Below are 20,160 nucleotides of genomic sequence, written 5' to 3' on the forward strand. Positions count from 1 at the left end.
CTTGACAGAATAGACCACCGCGGCAATCCCAATGGGCATGCAGCAACAGACAAGGTTAAATATGGAAAACACCAAGTAATCCTTTGGGCGGGGCTGGTCGGACACCGCCATAGGCTGCACGGTCACCACATTTGGCTGGTACATGTTCTTATTCTCGCTCTCCATTCCACGGGTCAGCTTTCCTCTATGTGAGCCCTGGAGTCACTGTTCTGGCTGTTTATAAGTGGAGGTGGAGTTTCCTCAGTGAAAGGATTCTATCTCTGGCATGTTACACTGCTGCTAAGAGATTATAAGTGAATATACTTTATCTACAACTACAAACCCTTATGTTCCATCTGTTAATATAAAATACTCAAAAATATTTCTGGAAGTGCAAAAATCCAGCTGGGAATCCTTTCCTCATTCCCTCTAGATTCAGCAACGTGTGATAACAGCGTTTTACAAGCTACAGTATGAGCTAAAATGTAGCAAGATATTGCTACGAGCTAACTTGGCGCAAGGTCATTATTCGTGGCGGCAGAATGGCGTTACACTAAGACCCCTTGGTATAACACTACTGACAAAGAGCATTGCATTCTATTTTTTTTTTCGTTTACCAGTTGGCATCAAAGCAGAGATAGTACAAAGCTTCACCGGCCAGGCGTGTAGTTCACCAGCTTTTGCCGTGTGGTCATGACATTGTGTGGGGCAACCTAATCATGTAGTATCATGGGGGTAATCTCAGGATGGCGATAACAGATTCAAATTATGAAAATAGCGTCTTGTTCTGCAAATAATGCTCTTTTTACTAAATGGATGAAGGGTTTATAATATTTTGTCTTTTTTTCTGTAGCCGTCTCACTGCAGAGGACGAGTGGGGCTCATCCTCTGCATATGTAAAACTCCTTGTCATGAATCGGGGTCTCATCATCCCTTTTAGAATCAGACATTAATTCATTGCAGTTTCCAAAACATCACAGGGACACCGGGAGTGGTATGAAATACCGGCGGCTCAATAGCTGGATGCTGGAACCCCAAAAACTGCAGATGCTGACAGGAGAGGTAAGTACCCTATACCTACCCCTCTCCCCCCCTAACCCTCCCTTAGTGGTGCCTAACCCTAACCTCCCCTCGGGTGTGCCTAACCCTAACCTCCCCCCTGGGGTGCCTAACCCTCCCTTCCCACACCCTAAACCTAACCGTTCCAGGGCGGTTCCTAGCCTTAAACTCCCCCCGGTGGTGCCTAACCCCCCCCTTCCCATAGCCTAACCCTTCCTTAGTGGTGCCAAACCCTAACCTCCCCCCAGGGTGGCTAAACCTAACCCCCCCATCCCTGGGGACAGTGTCATACTTATGGGCTTCCGGCAATCGGGATGCCGACACCGCTAGCTTGATCATATTCGGGATAGCACCATCAGTGGTCGGGATTCCGTTATCGGTATGTTCACCGCCATTTTAACTATATCCCTGGACGCCTCCCTGTGATTAATTGATGCATCTGTGTGTTTGTCTGGTCAGCTAGTCTGATTGGTAGAGACCACCTCCTATTTAAACTAGGGATGTGCAGGCTCGGATAGGTTCGAGTTTGCACGTTGAGTTCGGATTTTTCCCTCCAAAAAAACGGAACTCAGAAAGAGGCTAAACGTCATCTTACATGGACGAACATCATCATTCCTGGACTTTTGTCCAGGAATGATGATGTTCGTCCATGTAAGATGACGTTTAGCCTCTTTCTGAGTTCCGTTTTTTTGGAGGGAAAAATCCGAACTCAACGTGCAAACTCGAGCCTATCCGAGTCTTCACATCCCTAATTTAAACCCATTCCTGTGTGCTACCTATTGGCTGACCAACGTGTTCCTACCCTGGAAAGTGCCAGGCTCCGGGCTTACTCCTGTATCCTGTGTTCGTATCCTCTGTGATTTCGTTGCTATTTCGTGGGTTCTGCCTATTCACCATCTACGCTGAGTATCACTCATCTATCGGATTTGCAGCGTTCCCGCTGCATACAGACCTGCTATCCATTTTCCATTATGTTTCCATTACCTGTCAGAGTCGCAGTGTCCACGCTGCTTACCGACCTGAGTTCCTGTTGCTGTGTTCGGTTACCTGTCAGCGTCGCAGTGTCCACGCTGCTTACCGACCTGAGTTCCTGTCGCTGTGTTCGGTTACCTGTCAGCGCTGCAGTGCCTATACTGCATACAAGTCTGCACGACCATCTCATCTCAGCGTGCAAGTATATCACTTCCATTTGCCTGTGTATCATCATCTATCAGTACTGAGCTGAGCTGCTGTGTAAGCTGCGGTCTCATTCCATCGTAGCGCTGGGACATTGTATATAATCTTCTTATGCTGTTATACTCTATGTTCAGTGGTTGTACAGGTCATAAGGTTATACTATTGTGTGACTTGTATTGGCTTCCCTGCACTGTGTGCTACTGTATTGGGCTGGTACAGAGGAGGGAGCAGGTACCAGGGCTGGGGCGCAGTGTACAATATACGGTCTGTACACTGAGGTGGTCAGTAGCTGTATTACCTATCCTGACTATCAGTTCCTCACTGATTACAGTTTCAGGTCTAGCGTCAGAGCTGTACCAGGGTTGCAACTTCCTCAAGTTGTATTTTGAAATTTTGTAACCCTGGTTAAGGGTTAAATAACATACAATATTAATAAGTACATATATGAGGTAAATATATATGTACTGTAGTCACAGTTCATGAGGTAAAATGTATGTGTGTGTCATGTATTTATAATGGAGTATTGTAGTTCATGATATATATATATATATATATATATTAGGGGTGTGCACCGGCCACTTTTCGTGTTTTGTGTTTTGGTTTTGGATCTGGATCTTTCTTCGTGTTTTGGATCTGGATTGGTTTTGCCAAAACCACCCTTCCGTGTTTTGGGTTCTGAGTTTTGTGTTTTGGATCTGGATTTTTTTTAAAAAAAGCATAAAAACAGCTAAAATCACAGAATTTGTAGGTTTTTCTGCTCCTATGCTATTATTAACCTCAATAACCTTAATTTCCACTCATTTCCAGTCTATTCTGAACACCTCACACCTCACAATAGTGTTTTTATGTCCAAAAGGTTGCACCGAGGTAGCTGGATGACTATGCTAAGCGACACGAGTGGGTGGCACAAACACGTGGTCCATCTAGGAGTGACACTGCAGTGGCAGACAGTATGGCAGTTAGAAAAACTAGGCCCCAAACTGTACATAATGCAAAGAATAAAAAGAGGTGCAAGATGGAATTGTCTTTGGGCCCTCCCACCCACCCTTATGTTGTATAAACAGGACATGCACACTTTAACAAATCAATCATTTCAGCGCCAGGGTCTGCCACACAACTGTGGCTGAAATGATTGGTTCGTTTGGGCCCCCACAAAACAAGCTGGCAATTAATGTGTCCCTGCACAAACTGGCTCTACGGAGACAAGATGTCATCCTCATCCTCCTCATCCACCGATTCCTCACCCTATTCAGTGTGTACATCCTCATCCTCACAAAGTATTAACTCGTCCCCACTTGAATCCACCACCACAGGTCCCTCTGTACCTTCTGGAGGCTGGTCTCCCTGGAAGAGCTGATAATTCATTTTGATGAACATCATCTTCTCCACATTCTGTGGAAGCAACCTCCTACGCCTTTCGCTGACAAGGTTCCCGGCTGCACTAAACACTCTTTCGGAGTACACACTGGAGGGGGGGGCAACTCAGGTAAAATAGAGCCAGTTTGTACAGGGGCCTCCAAATTGCCTCTTTTTCCTGCCAGTACAGGTATGGACTGTCTGACATGCCTACTTGGATGCTGTCACCGATGTAATCCTCCACCATTCTGTCAATGGTGACAGTATCATATGCAGTGACAGTAGACATGTCAGAAATTGTTGCCAGGTCCTTCAGTCCGGACCAGATGTCCAAACTTGGTCCTGCCTGCCCTGCATCACCGCCAGCGGGTTGCTTAGGATACCTAAGTTTTTTCCTGGCAGCCCCAGTTGCGGGAGAAAATGAAGAAGGAGCCGTTGACGTGTCACGTTCCGCTTCAGCTGACAGTGTGTTCACCAGCAGGTCTTTGCACCTCTGCAGGCTTGTGTCGGCCGGAAAGAGAGACACCACATAGGCTTTAAACCTAGGATCGAGCACGGTGGCCAAAATGTAGTGGTCTGATTTCAACAGATTGACCACCCTGGAATCCTGGCAAAGCGAATGAAGGGCTTCATCCACAAGTCCCACATGCCGAGCGGGATCGCTCCGTCTTAGCTCCTCCTTCACTTTCTCCAGCTGCTTCTGCAAAAGCCTGATGAGGGGAATGACCTGACTCAAGCTGGCAGTGTCTGAACTGACTTCACGTGTGGCAAGTTCGAAGGGCTGGAGAACCTTGCACAACACGGAAATCATTCTCCACTGCGCTTGAGTCAGGTGCATACCCCCTCCTTTGCCTATGTCATAGGTGGATGTATAGGCTTGTATGGCCTTTTGCTGCTCCTCCATCCTCTGAAGCATATAGAGGGTTGAGTTCCACCGCATGACAACCTCTTGCTTCAGGTGATGGCGGGGCAGGTTCAAGAGTGTTTGCTGGCGCTCCAGTCTTCGGCACGCAGTCGCTGAATGGCGAAAGTGGGCAGAAATTTTTCGGGCCACCCAAAGCGTCTCCTGCACGCCCCTGTCGCTTTTCAGAAAATTCTGCACCACCAAGTTTATTGTGTGAGCAAAACATGGGCATTGCTGGAATTTGCCCAGATGTAATGCCCGCACAATATTGGTGGCGTTGTCAGATATCACAAATCCCCAGGAGAGTCTAAGTGGGGTAAGCCACTGGGCGATGATTTCCCTCAGTTTCTCTAAGAGGTTGTCAGCGGTGTGCCTCTTACTGAAACCGGTGATACACAGCGTAGCCTGCCTTGTAACGAGCTGGCGTTTCTGAGATGCTGCTACTGGTGACGCTGCTGCTGTTGCTGCGTAAGGTGATACATCTACCCAGTGGGTTGTCACAGTCATATAGTCCTTAGTCTTCCCTGTTCCACTTGTCCACATGTCCGTGGTTAAGTGGACATTGTGTACAACGGCATTTTTCAGGACACTGAGGACACTTTTTCTGACGTTTCTGTACAGTCTTGGTATCGTCTGCCTAGTGAAGTGGAATCTAGACGGATTTGGAACCGGGGACACACTACCTCCATCAATTGTCTAAATCCCACTGCACTAATGGCGGATACCGGACGCACGTCTAACACCAACATAGCAGTCAAGGCCTCAGTTATACGTTTTGCTTCAGGATGACTGCTGTCGTACTTCATCCTCCTCGCTAAGGACTGTTGGAGGGTCAATTGCTTAGTAAAAGTAGTGGTGTTCCTACTTCCTCTCTGGGATGATGAACGACTCCCAGCAGCAGCAACAGCAGCAGCGGCAGCAGTAGGCGTAGCAATGCAGGATCCTCCGGAGGAATCCCGGATAGGAGAGTCAGTCATGCCAGTGACATGGCCTGCAGGACTACTTCCGATCCTGACTAAGGAGGAAATTGATGAGGAGGGAGTTGACGGTGTGGTTTGCAGGCGCTTGGATACAACAGGACAACGGGATTTAGGTGTCCCTGGACTGCTTACGGTCTTAGCCAAAGTTTCTGAACTTGACAGTAACTTTTTATGAACGTGCTGCAGGTGCCGTATAATGGAGGATGTTCCTAGGTGGTTGACGTTCCTACCCCTACTTATTTCACCTTTACATATGGTACATATGGCAAGACAGTTGTTGTCCGGATTTGGATAGAAATATTGCCAGACCAAAGAGGTGGAATGTTTGGTCTTCTGCCCAGGCATGACCGTGATGGGCTTTTTCATCCCACGGACAACAACTGTCTCCCCCGGAGCCTGATTTAAACAAACCACATCACCATCAGAATCCTCCTCGCCAACTTCCTCCTCAGCGCCAGCTACACCAGTATCCTCATCCTGTTGTACTTCAACAGTGACATCTTCAATTTGCATATCAGCAAGTGGACTGTGGGTGCTCCTTTCAGCACTTGCAGGGGGCGTGCAAATGGTGGAAAGAGCCACCTCTTCCCGTCCAGTGCTGGGAAGGTCAGGCATCGCAACCACCACCACACTTGGACTCTCCTTGGGGATTTGTGATATCTTCTTAGAAAGCACAGTTCTTCGCTGTGCTTTTGCCAGCTTAACTGATTTTTTTAGTGGGAGGAGGGCTTCCATCGTCATGTGAAGCTGAACCACTAGTCATGAACATACTAGGGATCGACCTTAGCCGTTCCTTGCCACTCCGTGTCGTAAATGGCATATTGGCAAGTTTACGTTTCTCTTCAGCTGATTTAAATGTCTTTTTCAAGGTCATTTTCCTGAACTTTGCCATTTGGGATTGTATGTGCCCTCTACTATGACATTGGGCATCGGCCTTGGCAGACGACGTTGATGGCATGTTATCGTCTATGTCATGACTAGTGGCAGCAGCTTCAGCACTAGGAGGAAGTGGTTCTTGATCTTTCTCTATTTTATTTTTATCGGAGAAAGTTTGGTACTTTGTTGATGCTCGTGCGGCTACTGCGCACACAATTCACAAACACAGAAAATAATTTTTTTTTTGGTTTGGACTGGAGTGTACTTTCGGGGGTTACAGCACCCTTTAACGGTCAAGCCAGCGGCCCTTTACTTATGACACAGGCGCACGCTTGGCACTACTTTGTTGATGCACGTGCGGCTACTGCGCACACAATTCACAAACACAGAAAATAATTTTTTTTTTGGTTTGGACTGGAGTGTACTTTCGGGGGGTACAGCACCCTTTAACGGTCAAGCCAGCCGGCCCTTTACTTATGACACAGGCGCACGCTTGGCACTACTTTGTTGATGCACGTGCGGCTACTGCGCACACAATTCACAAACACAGAAAATAATTTTTTTTTTGGTTTGGACTGGAGTGTACTTTGGGGGTTACAGCACCCTTTAACGGTCAAGCCAGCCGGCCCTTTACTTATGACACAGGCGCACGCTTGGCACTACATTGTTGATGCACGTGCGGCTACTGCGCACACAATTCACAAACACAGAAAATAATTTTTTTTTTGGTTTGGACTGGAGTGTACTTTCGGGGGTTACAGCACCCTTAACGGTCAAGCCAGCCGGCCCTTTACTTATGACACAGGCGCACGCTTGGCACTAATTTGTTGATGCACGTGCGGCTACTGCGCACACAATTCACAAACACAGAAAATAATTTTTTTTTTGGTTTGGACTGGAGTGTACTTTCGGGGGTTACAGCACCCTTTAACGGTCAAGCCAGCCGGCCCTTTACTTATGACACAGGCGCACGCTTGGCACTACTTTGTTGATGCACGTGCAGCTACTGCGCACACAATTCACAAACACAGAAAATAATTTTTTTTTTGGTTTGGACTGGAGTGTACTTTGGGGGTTACAGCACCCTTAACGGTCAAGCCAGCCGGCCCTTTACTTATGACACAGGCGCACGCTTGGCACTAATTTGTTGATGCACGTGCGGCTACTGCGCACACATTTCACAAACACAGAAAATAATTTTTTTTTTGGTTTGGACTGGAGTGTACTTTCGGGGGTTACAGCACCCTTTAACGGTCAAGCCAGCCGGCCCTTTACTTATGACACAGGCGCACGCTTGGCACTACTTTGTTGATGCACGTGCGGCTACTGCGCACACAATTAACAAACACAGAAAATAATTTTTTTTTTGGTTTGGACTGGAGTGTACTTTGGGGGTTACAGCACCCTTTAACGGTCAAGCCAGCCGGCCCTTTACTTATGACACAGGCACACGCTTGGCACTACTTTGTTGATGAACGTGCGGCTACTGCGCACACAATTCACAAACACAGAAAATAATTTTTTTTTTGGTTTGGACTGGAGTGTACTTTGGGGGTTACAGCACCCTTTAACGGTCAAGCCAGCCGGCCCTTTACTTATGACACAGGCGCACGCTTGGCACTACTTTGTTGATGCACGTGCGGCTACTGCGCACACAATTCACAAACACAGAAAATAATTATTTTTTTGGTTTGGACTGGAGTGTACTTTCGGGTGTTACAGCACCCTTAATGGTCAAGCCAGCCGGCCCTTTACTTATGACACAGGCGCACGCTTGGCACTACTTTGTTGATGCACGTGCGGCTACTGCGCACACAATTCACAAACACAGAAAATAATTTTTTTTTTGGTTTGGACTGGAGTGTAATTTGGGGGTTACAGCACCCTTTAACGGTCAAGCCAGCCGGCCCTTTACTTATGACACAGGCGCACGCTTGGCACTACTTTGTTGATGCACGTGCGGCTACTGCGCACACAATTCACAAACACAGAAAATAATTTTTTTTTTGGTCTGGACTGGAGTGTACTTTTGGGGGTTACAGCACCCTTAACGGTCAAGCCAGCCGGCCCTTTACTTATGACACAGGCGCACGCTTGGCACTACTTTGTTGATGCACGTGCGGCTACTGCGCACACAATTCACAAACACAGAAAATAATTTTTTTTTTATGGTTTGGACTGGAGTGTACTTTTGGGGGTTACAGCACCCTTAACGGTCAAGCCAGCCGGCCCTTTACTTATGACACAGGCGCACGCTTGGCACTACTTTGTTGATGCACGTGCGGCTACTGCGCACACAATTCACAAACACAGAAAATAATTTTTTTTTTGGTTTGGACTGGAGTGTACTTTCGGTGGTTACAGCACCCTTTAACGGTCAAGCCAGCCGGCCCTTTACTTATGACACAGGCGCACTCTTGGCACTACTTTGTTGATGCATGTGCGGCCACTGCGCACACAATTCACAAACACAGAAAATTATTTTTTTTTTGGTTTGGACTGGAGTGTACTTTGGGGGTTACAGCACCCTTTAACGGTCAAGCCAGCCGGCCCTTTACTTATGACACAGGCGCACGCTTGGCACTGCTTTGTTGATGCACGTGCGGCTACTGCGCACACAATTCACAAACACAGAAAATAATTTTTTTTTTGGTTTGGACTGGAGTGTACTTTGGGGGTTACAGCACCCTTTAACGGTCAAGCCAGCCGGCCCTTTACTTATGACACAGGCGCACGCTTGGCACTACTTTGTTGATGCACGTGCGGCTACTGCGCACACAATTCACAAACACAGAAAATAATTTTTTTTTGGGTTTGGAGTGTACTTTCGGGGGTTACAGCACCCTTAACGGTCAAGCCAGCCGGCCCTTTACTTATGACACAGGCGCACGCTTGGCACTAATTTGTTGATGCACGTGCGGCTACTGCGCACACAATTCACAAACACAGAAAATAATTTTTTTTTTGGTTTGGACTGGAGTGTACTTTGGGGGTTACAGCACCCTTTAACGGTCAAGCCAGCCGGCCCTTTACTTATGACACTGGCGCACGCTTGGCACTACTTTGTTGATGCACGTGCGGCTACTGCGCACACAATTCACAAACACAGAAAATAATTATTTTTTTGGTTTGGACTGGAGTGTACTTTCGGGGGTTACAGCACCCTTAACGGTCAAGCCAGCCGGCCCTTTACTTATGACACAGGCGCACGCTTGGCACTACTTTGTTGATGCACGTGCGGCTACTGCGCACACAATTCACAAACACAGAAAATAATTTTTTTTTTGGTTTGGACTGGAGTGTACTTTCGGGGGTTACAGCACCCTTTAACGGTCAAGCCAGCCGGCCCTTTACTTATGACACAGGCGCACGCTTGGCACTACTTTGTTGATGCACGTGCGGCTACTGCGCACACAATTCACAAACACAGAAAATAATTTTTTTTTTGGTCTGGACTGGAGTGTACTTTCGGGGGTTACAGCACCCTTAACGGTCAAGCCAGCCGGCCCTTTACTTATGACACAGGCGCACGCTTGGCACTACTTTGTTGATGCACGTGCGGCTACTGCGCACACAATTCACAAACACAGAAAATAATTTTTTTTTTGGTTTGGACTGGAGTGTACTTTCGGGGGTTACAGCACCCTTTAACGGTCAAGCCAGCCTGCCCTTTACTTATGACACAGGCGCACGCTTGGCACTACTTTGTTGATGCACGTGCGGCTACTGCGCACACAATTCACAAACACAGAAAATAATTTTTTTTTTGGTTTGGACTGGAGTGTACTTTGGGGGTTACAGCACCCTTTAACGGTCAAGTCAGCCGGCCCTTTACTTATGACACAGGCACACGCTTGGCACTACTTTGTTGATGCACGTGCGGCTACTGCGCACACAATTCACAAACACAGAAAATAATTTTTTTTTTGGTTTGGACTGGAGTGTACTTTGGGGGTTACAGCACCCTTTAACGGTCAAGTCAGCCGGCCCTTTACTTATGACACAGGCACACGCTTGGCACTACTTTGTTGATGCACGTGCGGCTACTGCGCACACAATTCACAAACACAGAAAATAATTTTTTTTTTGGTTTGGACTGGAGTGTACTTTTGGGGGTTACAGCACCCTTAACGGTCAAGCCAGCCGGCCCTTTACTTATGACACAGGCGCACGCTTGGCACTACTTTGTTGATGCACGTGCGGCTACTGCGCACACAATTCACAAACACAGAAAATAATTTTTTTTTTGGTTTGGACTGGAGTGTACTTTCGGGGGTTACAGCACCCTTTAACGGTCAAGCCAGCCGGCCCTTTACTTATGACACAGGCGCACGCTTGGCACTACTTTGTTGATGCACGTGCGGCTACTGCGCACACAATTCACAAACACAGAAAATATTTTTTTTTTTGGTTTGGACTGGAGTGTACTTTGGGGGTTACAGCACCCTTTAACGGTCAAGTCAGCCGGCCCTTTACTTATGACACAGGCACACGCTTGGCACTACTTTGTTGATGCACGTGCGGCTACTGCGCACACAATTCACAAACACAGAAAATAATTTTTTTTTTGGTTTGGACTGGAGTGTACTTTGGGGGTTACAGCACCCTTTAACGGTCAAGTCAGCCGGCCCTTTACTTATGACACAGGCACACGCTTGGCACTACTTTGTTGATGCACGTGCGGCTACTGCGCACACAATTCACAAACACAGAAAATAATTTTTTTTTTGGTTTGGACTGGAGTGTACTTTTGGGGGTTACAGCACCCTTAACGGTCAAGCCAGCCGGCCCTTTACTTATGACACAGGCGCACGCTTGGCACTACTTTGTTGATGCACGTGCGGCTACTGCGCACACAATTCACAAACACAGAAAATAATTTTTTTTTTGGTTTGGACTGGAGTGTACTTTCGGGGGTTACAGCACCCTTTAACGGTCAAGCCAGCCGGCCCTTTACTTATGACACAGGCGCACGCTTGGCACTACTTTGTTGATGCACGTGCGGCTACTGCGCACACAATTCACAAACACAGAAAATAATTTTTTTTTGGTTTGGACTGGAGTGTACTTTGGGGGTTACAGCACCCTTTAACGGTCAAGCCAGCCGGCCCTTTACTTATGACACAGGCGCACGCTTGGCACTACTTTGTTGATGCACGTGCGGCTACTGCGCACACAATTCACAAACACAGAAAATAATTTTTTTTTTGGTTTGGACTGGAGTGTACTTTGGGGGTTACAGCACCCTTTAACGGTCAAGCCAGCCGGCCCTTTACTTATGACACAGGCGCACGCTTGGCACTACTTTGTTGATGCACGTGCGGCTACTGCGCACACAATTCACAAACACAGAAAATATATTATTTTTTTAGCACTTGGGGGGAGCACCCCTGATGGACAGAGCACTCCCTGGACAACACTACAGCACCCCTTTAGGACTGGGACACTGCACAGGACTTTGGAGTGGACACAGCCCCTATGCAGAACTGACTGCACAACACAGTCCAGCCAGCCCCTATGGACTTTGAAGTAGTGGACAACAGCAGCACTACACTACACTACACTACACAGCCCTAACTCCCACCCTCCCTCTTCACTGTCCACAGCCGAGTGAGAAAATGGCGCCGACGCGGGTACCTTATATAGGATCCAAAACCCGCGAGACTCGGAAGGCGGGATGATGACGTTTTGCCTCGATTTCAGAATCCGAGTCAGGCGGGAAAAGTCGAGCCTGATTCGGATCTGACTCGGATCGGGGGGGCTCGGGGGGGTTCGGATTTCAGAAAACCGAACCCGCTCACCCTTAATATATATATATATATATATATATACAGTATATATATATATATTTAATGTGTTTGCATATAAGTTTATGTGGTACTTTTTTCCCTGTGGCGAGGATGTGCACAGTGTGTGGGATGCACATGCACAGGAGAAGAAGGGGGTGGAGTGATATGGCTGGGAGTGGTTGGGTTCCTGTCAGGAAAAGAAGGGCAGGGGCAGAGAGACATATAAAAGGAGCTGCCAACAGACTGGTAGTGAGTCTGCTGATCCCTCCTTCCAGTGCCTGCCCTCCTGTGACCCAGGCAGCCAGTGAGCGGCGATGAGCTGCCAGGCACAAGGGGGCAGAGCCGGAGATGGAGCTGCTGCAGGAGACCAGTGGGCAGGGGAACTCTCCCTATCCGAGAGGCAGCGGCCGGAGTGGCAGAGCAGCGTTCACCATACCGCTGTCAGTCCGTGTACAAGGAGAGGGGGCATGGCCAGCAATAAGTGTTTTGTCTGTATCTGAAGGGAGAACACAGACAGCCTGCAACTGGCAGGACTGAAGTATACACGTCAGATATACATAATCTTCTATGCACTTACTCTGCCGGGTATGAATGGGGGCTGTACACGTAGATCTTCCAACGCCATCCAATCCATACCCGTGAAAAATGGATGGAAACGAATTTCACCATTGACGCCCAGACGCCTCTGAGGATCCGTACACAGGAGCTGAAAAGACCAATGTGATTGCAACTAAAATGACAATTAGTATTAAGCGCACTGCATTGCAGGAGTTCTCTTCAGTCTACCAACTATCAGTCCCCTCTAATTGGCTTCTGATCTGGCACTACTATAGTCACGCCCCTTCCCCAGCTCATTACTCCGGAGCTGTAGGTAGACAAGTATGCCTGACACTGTGTTATTTGTCTATGTGAGTGTTTTGCATAATACTCACTGTTAGCAGGGTGCTAACAGTGAGTACCCAATCAACCTCCAAGTTGATTGGGTGGGCAAACATGATAGATTTTCAAATGTACCCAGTTTTTTTAGGTGGTTGGTTCATATAGGATTGGACATAAGTGGGCTTCAGTGAGCCTGCTCCCATATATGCCTCAAGCATCTCTGCGATGGTGCAGACACTGTATAATATCTTCTGACAAAATATCCATGCGCGAATACTGAACCTCCTCAAGATCAAAGATGTCTTTCAGGAACTGAAGAACTTGATCCTACATTGATCCATTGATCCTCCCTCATAAATTGTATTCAGAAACAAAAAAATGAAATAAACAAATTTACAAACTAATCAATCCTTCAGTCCTTTCCCTGTTTTCAACTACTCCATAAACATACTCCAACTCCCTCGTACCTCTGATCTAGTTCTTGATTAATGAAAACATTTTTGATTTCTCTATGGGGTCCTATAGTTTATTAAACTGCCATACTACCTACCATTGCAGTGCCACTCTGTGCCATGTTGGAAACTGAACTGCAACATGTTTGTGACGCCCACTGCTGTCGCTTAGCCAGCCAGCCAGCCAGCCAGCTAGCTTGGTGCAACCTTATGGCCAAAACTGGATGAAATCAATATTGTGAGCTGTTAGATGGTTAAAATTTACTTGATATGAGTGGAAATGAATGATATTGAGGTTAGTAATACTGTAGGAACAAAAATAGGCGCAAATGATGTGATTTCAGCTGTTTTTATGATTTTTTTTTTTAGAAAAATGTACAGATCTAAAACCAAAACCAAAACAAGCAAGGGCAAACCCTGATCCATAACACGAAGGAGATACAAACCAAAACACGGGGTTAGGTGCACATCTCTAGTTTAATACAAGTATTGTGAGCCGTATTTTATATTTTTCGAAACGTGATGCGTGAAGTAATTTGTCTGTAGCCCGGCAGATCCAGTCAGGTAATTTATTCATTCTGCACTCCATGTGTGCCCTCAATACAACTGGGGATTGTATTGATTAAAATAATAATAATATAAAATAAAATATATAGTGCTTGTCTCCGAATAGGAGGACTTAAAGTGTTGTACATTTGCAGCTTAAAAAAACACAAGATACAAAATAAATATATAATGAAATAGGCTACAGGAAAGGAAGCCAAGTGTAACACTAGTGTTGTGTGTGACTGTCCTCCTCTAATAGGAACTCCTCACCTTTTGTAGTCTTCGGGCCTTCACATGCCACAGCAGAGAGAGACAGGTGACTCCCAACCCTTACACAGTAATTGACACAATAAATAATACAACGATATTTATTACACGTTTCACATTTGCAGAATTTCTTGGAAACAAAAGTTAGCATTCAAATATCACACTTTAATACAGAATCAAGCTAATAACCAATTACATAAAATAATATTACAACCAACGCAGTAGAAATATTTGGAAGTTAGAAAAATTCGGTCATCAATCTACTGTATAGTTATCATATATATAATAACATTATCCTAAACTACGATGAGTCCACCGGAGATACTTCTTAAACTCAGTTTAATATATAAATCTAACTGTTAACCATAAATAACTTTCTCCTCACAGTCTATACCCTGAGTCTTCCTTCGCCAACCTTTCGATGGTGCACTTACGGAGAAGTATTAGTTGATTTTACTTTAACTAACAAAGTTTACTTTAGTTAAAGTCTATACTGCCAACAGCTGTTTAATTCTGCCCTTTATCCTGCAAAGTTTTAAGGTGCATAGACACGGTATAACGATATCGCTAACTGATCGACCTGCTCCGTCGACCATCCAGCACACCACCAACACACCAACAATGGCCAGGGGGTCCCTATTGTAACAAGTTCGATATCAACCAGGTTGGCCTACATGCACGCCCGATCGTTATCATACATACGTGCCCGCGCATCGCAGGTCGTTGGTGGGTTGGAGGGCCCAAAAAATGCACGATATGAATGATAACGATATGATTGATGTCGTTATCGTTCATATCGTGCATTTTTATCGTACCGTGTGTACCCAGCATCAGTCTTTCCTGTGCCTGACGTAATTTAGATGCATCCATTTGTACTGTCTGAGTGGACGCCTCCCGCCTGCCGTGGGATAGAGACTATTTGATAGCTTTGGTGCAACAAAGAAGTACTTTTATCTTTAAACTTATTTCTTGCTAAAACTGCTCCTGAAGAATCGGTCAGGGATTTAGATGGGTCACTAACGTACACCTGTCAATTCTCCAGATGTCAAACAGTTGACTGGATTTCTTGCTAGGCAAATAACTTTAGCAATATTAGATGGCTGCAGGTTAACTTAGATAGATACGTCTTATCTGACACCAGTCTATATGACCTATCCGTAACTGATAGCTGAGGTATGTGGGCCTGATTCAGACCCGGTCGCAAGCGCTGAGCGCTCGAGACCCGGGCAAATCCGTCGCTCCGGGTCTCGCACCAGAGGGGGCGTGCTGTCGATGTTGAGTGACAGCTCGCCCCCTTTGGTGGGCGGGCCGGGGGGGGTGGCTGCCCAAATGGAGGCGTTCCCATGAGAACGCCTACCGTTTGGGGCGGCCCCACTGACATCACAAGTGTCAGTGGGAGAGCTTTCGGTTCTGTCTGAGCCGAAAGCTCTCTTGGGCTTGCGGCCATGAGACCCTACCACAAGGGTCTCGTCGCAAGCCTGATGGTCGCAATGGTCTGGACCATCATGACCATCATCCTGGCCGCTCGCATTAGCTGTGGGTGGTCACCCACAGCTATGCGAGTGGCCAAGAGGCTGCTCCATAAAAAAAAAAAAGCCCAGCCCTGATTCAGAGCGAGCGCTCTGTCAGAGCGAGCGGCTCTGAATCAGGCCCTGTGTGCGGTAAAGGGGATACTAGTGCTACCAGCTGGGTTGCAGATCTCAAGAGCTGTCACCCACCAACTTCAAGCCCATCTCCTGACTGCCTGCTTCCACCGGGGTATGAGATCAATCACTCTGACTCCACTTCTCCCAGCTCCCAGCTGCCAGCAGCTTCACACATTGCGGTCGGTTCTCTATGTCTTTGGCTGTATCAGCTATTACACTGCTTCTGTCCCACTGGCACCCAATTACCCACACGCTGAGGAAGACTCCTCAGTGCTTATCCATTGCCCTGACTTATCTCCAGCACTCCCTGGAATGGCCACCCTCAGCATGCCTCCTGACAGAATAGCTCTTCTCTGACCAACTGCCGCTCACTTCCAACTGTCACATTTCTCGCCACCTGACACTGCTCATGTGACCTCCTCCTGAGCTGCTGCAGAGACTTCTGGGAATTGTGGTCTGTCTGAGCAGTGACAAACGCATGCAACGTACAATGTCAGACATAATACCTCACATAGTAAGATACTACATAAGCATTTGGGTTCTTAATAAAATAAATGGGCACTATGCATAGTAGACAGCCTACAAAAAGTAAAAGTGCTCCTCAATGCAGGCAGGTGTGCAACGGTGCATAAGAACCAAGCAAGTTATTTTTATCATGATGTTGGCCTCATGATCCAGGTGTTGGGTTGGACTGGTGACCTACTGGCTGAGGGTGTTTCAGTGCTATATGTCAATGTCCAAACTTTAACTACACGCGTTTTGTGACCAGATAAAGCTACTAGATTAGTGCTTTCCTTCCTCATTTGCATGAAGACATGCTCGGCCCTCCTATGGGTTCCCAGGTGGACTGGTCAAAAGCAGAAGATCATCAAAGTCCTCAACATTCCGCAACATATCACAGTCCCCCCAAGGGCAACGATTTTTAAAAAAACCTTTTCCTTAGGACCTGATTCAGACCCACTCGCTGGGATGCTGCGTTCGCTCATAGCCAGGCGAAGTTTGCATTGTGCGCATGCATCGCAGTGCCCATGCGGGAACCACTGCGAGAGATCGGGAAGCATTCGCTCTCTGCGCATAGACAGCCCAGCAGAGTGAGTGACAGGAGAAGCCGTTTGTGGGTGCTGACAAGGACTGGCTGCTTCAAACGGGGGAGGGAAGGAGTGAACGCAGGCATACCTGAGCGTCTCAATGATGTTTCAGAAGCACGCATAAATTATAGGCAGCATAATAGTACATGTCACCTGGATGGTTTTTACCGTGAAGTGCCCGCACGTAGGGTATGATCAGCCTCAAGCGCTGCGATCGCATCCGATGTACCGATGGTTGCATACACTTCCCGGAGATGACGTGCGTAAGTGGGCGTCTTAAGACAGGCTAGTGGGCATCTGCATACACAGAGCGATCGCATGCCAAAGACATAGTGGGCTTGCTAATGCCTTGCCGTGCGTTTGCCTGCCTTCTCATATTTGCATACGTTGGGTGCGAGCGTAAACATGTAGCGAGTGAGTCCGAATCAGGTCCTTACTGCAATATCCTAACACTATGGCGAGATGGCAAATATTCACAGTCCTCCTTATAGAAAGACAGCACACACACGTTCCTCCTAATAGAATGACAGCACACACACGTTCCTCCTTATAGTATGACAGCACACACACACGTTCCTCCTTATAGAATGACAGCACACACACGTTCCTCCTTATAGAATGACAGCACCCACACGTTCCTCCTTATAGAATGGCAGCACGCACACGTTCCTCCTTATAGAATGACAGCACGCACACTTTCCTCCTTATAGAATGACAGCACACACACGTTCCTCCTTATAGAATGACAGCACACACATTCCTCCTTATAGAATGACAGCACACACACGTTCCTGCTTATAGAATGACAGCACACACGTTCCTCCTTATAGAATGACAGCACACACACGTTCCTCCTTAGAGAATGACAGCACACACACGTTCCTCCTTATAGAATGACAGCACACACACGTTCCTCCTTATAGAATGACAGCACGCACACGTTCCTCCTTATAGAATGACAGCACGCACACGTTCCTCCTTATAGAATGACAGCACGCACACGTTCCTCCTTATAGAATGACAGCACGCACACGTTCCTCCTTATAGAATGACAGCACGCACACGTTCGTCCTTATAGAATGACAGCACGCAGACGTTCCTACTTATAGAATGACAGCACGCACACGTTGCTCCTTATAGAATGACAGCACGCACACGTTCCTCCTTATAGAATGACAGCACACAGACGTTCCTACTTATAGAATGACAGCACACACACGTTGCTCCTTATAGAATGACAGCACACACATTCCTCCTTATAGATTGACAGCACACACACGTTCCTCCTTATAGAATGACAGCACATACACTTTCCTCCTTATAGAATTACAGCACACACACACGTTCCTCCTTATAGAATGACAGCACACACACGTTCCTCCTTATAGAATGACAGCACACACACGTTCCTACTTATAGAATGACAGCACGCACACGTTCCTCCTTATAGAATGACAGCACGCACACGTTTCTACTTATAGAATGACAGCACGCACACGTTCCTCCTTATAGAATGACAGCACGCACACGTTCCTCCTTATAGAATGACAGCACGCACACGTTCCTCCTTATAGAATGGCAGCACACACTTTCCTCCTTATAGAATTACAGCACACACACACGTTCCTCCATATAGAATGACAGCACACACACTTTCCTCCTTATAGAATGACAGCACACACACGTTCCTCCTTATAGAATGACAGCACACACATTCCTCCTTATAGAATGACAGCACACACACGTTCCTGCTTATAGAATGACAGCACACACACGTTCCTCCTTATAGAATGACAGCACACACGTTCCTCCTTATAGAATGACAGCACACACACGTTCCTCCTTATAGAATGACAGCACACACACGTTCCTCCTTAGAGAATGACAGCACACACACGTTCCTCCTTATAGAATGACAGCACACACACGTTCCTACTTATAGAATGACAGCACGCACACGTTCCTCCTTATAGAATGACAGCACGCACACGTTCCTACTTATAGAATGACAGCACGCACACGTTCCTCCTTATAGAATGACAGCACGCACACGTTCCTCCTTATAGAATGACAGCACGCACACGTTCCTCCTTATAGAATGGCAGCACACACTTTCCTCCTTATAGAATTACAGCACACACACACGTTCCTCCATATAGAATGACAGCACGCACACGTTCCTCCTTATAGAATGACAAAACGCACACGTTCCTCCTTATAGAATGACAGCACGCACACGTTCCTCCTTATAGAATGACAGCACGCACACGTTCCTCCTTATAGAATGACAGCATGCACACGTTCCTCCTTATAGAATGACAGCACGCAGACGTTCCTCCTTATAGAATGACAGCACGCACACGTTCCTCCTTATAGAATGACAGCACGCACACGTTCCTCCTTATAGAATGACAAAACGCACACGTTCCTCCTTATAGAATGACAGCACGCACACGTTCCTCCTTATAGAATGACAGCACGCACACGTTCCTCCTTATAGAATGACAGCATGCACACGTTCCTCCTTATAGAATGACAGCACGCAGACGTTCCTACATATAGAATGACAGCACGCACACGTTGCTCCTTATAGAATGACAGCACACACATTCCTCCTTATAGAATGACAGCACACACACGTTCCTCCTTATAGAATGACAGCACACACACGTTCCTCCTTATAGAATGACAGCACACACGCGTTCCTCCTTATAGAATGACAGCACACACGCGTTCCTCCTTATAGAATGACAGCACACACGCGTTCCTCCTTATAGAATGACAGCACACACGCGTTCCTCCTTATAGAATGACAGCACACACGCGTTCCTCCTTATAGAATGACAGCACACACGCGTTCCTCCTTATAAAATGACAGCACGCACGCGTTCCTCCTTATAGAATGACAGCACGCACGCGTTCCTCCTTATAGAATGACAGCACACACGCGTTCCTCCTTATAGAATGACAGCACACACACGTTCCTCCTTATAGAATGACAGCACACACGTTCCTGCTTATAGAATGACAGCACACACACGTTCCTCCTTATAGAATGACAGCACACACGTTCCTCCTTATAGAATGACAGCACACACACGTTCCTCCTTAGAGAATGACAGCACACACACGTTCCTCCTTATAGAATGACAGCACACACACG

This window comes from Taudactylus pleione, unplaced genomic scaffold, assembly GCF_031769625.1.
Source record: "Taudactylus pleione unplaced genomic scaffold, aTauple2 ptg001499l, whole genome shotgun sequence".
Taxonomy (NCBI): Eukaryota; Metazoa; Chordata; class Amphibia; order Anura; family Myobatrachidae; genus Taudactylus; species Taudactylus pleione.